This window comes from Penaeus japonicus, unplaced genomic scaffold (assembly GCF_977035675.1).
Source record: "Penaeus japonicus unplaced genomic scaffold, GWHDUDI00000001_assembly GWHDUDI00000018, whole genome shotgun sequence".
NCBI classification, from domain to species: Eukaryota; Metazoa; Arthropoda; class Malacostraca; order Decapoda; family Penaeidae; genus Penaeus; species Penaeus japonicus.
In genome coordinates this window covers 16,935,585-16,940,584 of record NW_028234420.1, presented here as the reverse complement: position 1 = coordinate 16,940,584, position 5,000 = coordinate 16,935,585, and the positions used below count along the sequence as shown (strand labels likewise).

Genomic DNA, 5,000 nt, shown 5'->3' with positions numbered 1-5,000 from the left:
CCCTTCTCGTTTAATCCTGTATTTAAGGTATGGAACCACATTACTAAGAAAATCAGCTTTAGTCACAAACTTTTATCATTGTTATTACAAAAAAAACAAGGAAATCACTAAGTAACAAACACTATACAAGGAAATAACTATAAACAAAATTAAATATGACCAGTGCACTTTATATATATAATATGACAATCTAGGAGATATGGAAGCAAGAATACTAGAGCTAGACATTACATTATCTGGTTTTCTTTCAGACAAGAATGACTTCTTTCCTTCAGGTTATTTTCTGCAAATTTGTAGATTCTACCTGAACAATCCCTAAGGTCATTGGAATGCATACCTATGAATATGTGAGGTTACTTATACCTGCCCGTTCTGCCTTGTATCCTTCATAATATTCATACTACAAATTTTCCATTCCTATAAAATAGTATTAGTCTTGGCACTTTCTGTTTGTAAATATATAGTTAACATCCATAGCAAAATGCTAAAAAAAAAAATCTACTGGTATGTTTATTCAAATAACAAACAAACTTCAAGTCCTGCCATGCAAATAGAAAGATATTAAACACTTTAATGATATACTAGAGAACTTAATAACCTCATTCATCTATTCATTCTTTTGTTCATTCACCTTGACACTGTATATATACCTGTGTATAAGTATAGACTAGTTGGTAATCATTTTTAATACTGTTCTTGTGTTTCTTTACAATTAAATGTGATTCACCAATATAACAATGATTTGGTATGCCCATGAGAGTGCCTTTTAAAAGAATTTGACCCTTATACTATTGCTCTGTGGTAATACTTATGATAATTACTAAACCATCCTTTCTTCTATCATTTTATATTATATTTACTTCCTGCATCCATAAATACAAAATAAAATTATATATTTTCCCTTCATGACCACAAGAGAAGAACCGTCAATTTTCAAAGTACTGCTAATCTGATACTAAAAATACAAAAAAAATACATCCAACTGATTTACCTTAATAAGAAAACATTGGATGCACTAAAAAATACAATGTGTATCTTATACACTCCATAGTATGCTATAATGGTTGAGTACCTCAATGTCTCATGAAAAAGAAAATAATTGAAGGCAACATTTTTAATCACATATATATATTTTTTGTTTTTGTTTGTTTTCTTTTTTTAGTTGTTTTTTTTTACAAATGTCAAAACCATCTGATAAACAAGTATATGTACAAGAGTCAGATGCTTCTGTCTCTCTTTTTATTCACCATTTAGCTTTTATAAAGAAACTATCTGATAACATTTGAAAAGAGATGAACATGTCATCCAATACAGCTGTGTGAAAAAAAAAGGAAAAAAAAAAATCATAGGGTTATCAAAAAAAGGAAGAAAAAAAAGATAAAACAATAATATTGATTATTCTACAAGCTTGAGATTACGGGAGAAAGAAAGTTAAAGCTGTCTGTTTTATGTTATATAGAGGTATAAGGGATTAGAGATGTGCCGATAGTATCAGTCCCAGTATGGGCAGTAACAATTTTTTTTTCTTTGAGTATCGGTATTGGTACTGACAAAATAAAAATATGACCGATACTCTTCATACCATTCTTTTTCACTTATTACAAGACATGGCCATGTTTATTTAGTTGGAATCAATAGTTCTAAGGCTTATTATTCACTTATGCAGAATAACAATTGAATGTGAAAAATGTTCCCAAGGGTATATTTCATATCAAATATCATATATACCATCTACAACTGAGCAGTCAATGTGTGGGAGGCTGAACTTCCAAGGTGCTGATGCCTGAACTAATCAAATAAGTAATTAGTTCCAAATTTATTTGTTACTTCAATTTTGACAAAATTACTTCGTTTTTATGAACTGTTAATATTGTTCAGTGAAAAAAATATTAAAATAAAAGTTGCTCTATACTTCTTATGATTTCAAATAAAATATAAATACAAATAACGGTATTGGACATCGGGAAAATATCGGCCATTCCTTAGAATTGATTCATTGAAAAGTGGGCGTTGGCTTCAGTATTTTAGCGTCGGTTTGCATCTTGGTATCGGCACATCTCTATGAGGGATTGTGAAGCAAGATAAAAATAATAATAATAATAATAAAAATTTGAAAACACCATAAATATTTACATAGATAAGTAACTAATCTGGTTAAAAAGACAATCATGGATACACAATGTCAGACAATGATGTAAACTTTAGTGATAGTTAGATCAAAACAATATCAATATAACCTGAGGTTTTAGTAACTAAATTCCATTATCAGTGCGAATGACTGCCTGTAAAACTTCAGGTTATCTCAGCATTGTGATGCTAACTTACATTTTTGTAGTTGGTTTAACTACCCAACCTTGGTACGTAAAACCACACTGTACCATTGAAGGGTTAAACACATGATAAATACTCAAAATATATCTAATAGTTCCATATACACTAACATGACATTTCACATCTTTAAGCTGATACAATATTCCTCCCACACCTAAGTCTGTTTCCCTCAGTCTAAGAGGATACAGCACCACTTATAAACCATTATAATGCCACTTCTTACAATCAAAAATCACTCAGAAAAATTACTATACTTCACACGTAAACAATAAAGCAAAGACTGGCAATCATGCAGCCTATGGCTTATCTGAAAGGGGTTAAACGTGTCACTTAATATCTTGTAGACATCTCATAGCAGAAACATGCCATTATATGGACTTTAAAACTGTGATACTGATGGCTTAATCAACTAAGGAAGACTGTAAACACTTCCTGTCAAAACAATCCTGGGTTCCCTTTCTTCTTCCTTACTCTCCCCGTTTGAACAAGCCCTATATATTCAATAAGACTTGAGTAATACACAGCATATAACAAGAGGCAAGGTTACATTTTACAACGGGATGTATGGCACATAGTGGCTTAGGTACCGCATTTCCAAGTAAAAAGTAAAATGGTCAAAATCTTACAAAAACAATGGTCTAACATCCTCACATCAAGAGTACCAAAATATAGAGGAGAATTGCAGGTTTTCAAAAGTCACTTAGACAATAAACTTAACTAATGAGGTGTGGTCTTCTCTTACTTTCATACATCCCGGCTGATTGATCCATTGGTTCTATGCTAGTTTTATTGTTTTAAAAGTTTGTAAAGACTCTTGTAATAATCACCTTAACATTTCTGATATTCCTTTCTCTCTCTCTCTCTCTCTCTCATGCCGAGATACCCTTTTGTCTGACATTCACTAAAGCATCCATGCTCATTCAACACAGAAAAAAAAATACTAACAATAACTTTGAAAAGAAATAAATAGTACATTCTATCACTATCTCTTTCACAATCAGATCCTGCTTGCTTTTTTTAAAAACATTTGCCTCCCCCTGGCTTTTTGTACAAACTATTTAAACTGAACACAAAATGACAGCCATGTTAATTTAGAGCCCAGATGGGAAGAGTATATACTCAAGGCTTTCAAAGACGACAGCACATGAGAAAACTTTCATGCAAAAAGGAAGACAGCAACGACAGTAAGAGGAAGAAGAGAAGAAGAAAAAGAAAAAAAAAAAAAGGCATAAAGACAACTAACCTAACAGAAACTGCCAAGTTTTATAACAGAACACAACCTTTAATTCTCTCAGAAAAAAAAGCTTATAAGCAAGATACAATATGTAACACAATAATATGAAGACATTGAAATGGCAGCAAGATTACTACTTACTATCCAAGTCCAGAGGTGCATTCGTTTGCAAAGAGTCGCTTTATTGCAAAATCCAACACTAAATGCCAACAAACGTAAAATTAGTAATGATCAGATCCTGAAGACAAAAGCAATTGATAAAAAAGGCAGGGGGAGGTAATAAAGAGAGACAAAGACTTCAAATTTCTTATTCTGTCAATACCTTATTGAAATCCATTCATAAATTTTGCTAATCTTAATATACTTTTTTGCAATCTGTTTTCTTCTTTTTAACTGTAGTATATACATATATTCCAATTAACATCCAATATAAAGGAATGTACCTTATTTATCTCTAAACTGTACATATCAATCACCTGTATTTTCATCTGTACTTTGCCTAAAAATGTCATTAATTCTTTACAATGAAAAAGGTGCTGATCTCTTTCTATAACAAAGTGCCAGACTAAAAAGTATATGACCACAATAACATTTTTTTTTTAACCTTATGAAAATAATCAATGCACAGTGCAACAGATGCAACCACAAGAAAACCAACAGTCTAGTTTCTGTAAGTGAATCCCGTCACAAGCTTCTTTTGCTTAAAATGATCTGTGCAATTCTCATGCAAAGACTGAGAAACTCTCAAAGTATAAGAGCATTTGCATTGACAACTAATCGTTCAGAAGAAATGAGGAGGAGACTGTATTTCCAAGCCATATAGGTGTCCATATCTCTTATATCATTTGAATGCACGGACAAATTTAACCTTGCTTTTCGGAACTACTAAGAAAAATGCATTATTGCTCTTTGGAAATACCTTTTCTTACAAAAAAAAATAAATAAATAAATAAAAAAATTAAAAAAAATAAAAATTGGGAATCAATATTCCACTCAAAGAAATTAAACAATAAACACACAGAAAACCCTCTATTTCTACTCATCTACTGAAATACCATTTGAATTCATACCTTACAAACACCTGTTATAGAGTCCATTGTGATAAACGTATAGAAAGATACAAAGGATGAATAATAACTTTGAGATACAGGAGATGTAACCAATATGTTTTGATAAAATCTTCACCAGAATTACCATGTAATTCTGATAAAGACTTGATCATAATGCATCAATTATATCTCATGCATTGCAAAATTATCCTTTTTCGTTTTTACCTTCTTCTACACCTGTTATACATTTTGTGTTTAAGTCGAGCACTTTGACACATGTCAAATGCAAGAATAACAAGCTACATTATCTTGTTGATCATTTGAAACATATTCTTTCAATAAATAAATTGCTCTTGTAATCTGCTGTGCATTCTATATACCACACT

General features: G+C 31.2%; 1 protein-coding gene across 3 annotated transcripts in view; it reads right to left on the bottom strand.

The window, feature by feature from the left end:
* LOC122265989 (DDB1- and CUL4-associated factor 10 homolog) overlaps nucleotides 1–5,000 on the bottom strand; it is a 20,589-nt gene that overhangs the window by 418 nt on the left and 15,171 nt on the right. For all 3 annotated transcript variants that reach the window (XM_086546710.1, XM_086546712.1, XM_086546711.1), the window contains exon 6: nucleotides 1–5,000. This exon is cut by the window's left edge and continues 418 nt beyond it; it is cut by the window's right edge and continues 1,423 nt beyond it. The gene's annotated coding sequence lies outside the window, so the exon portion shown is untranslated.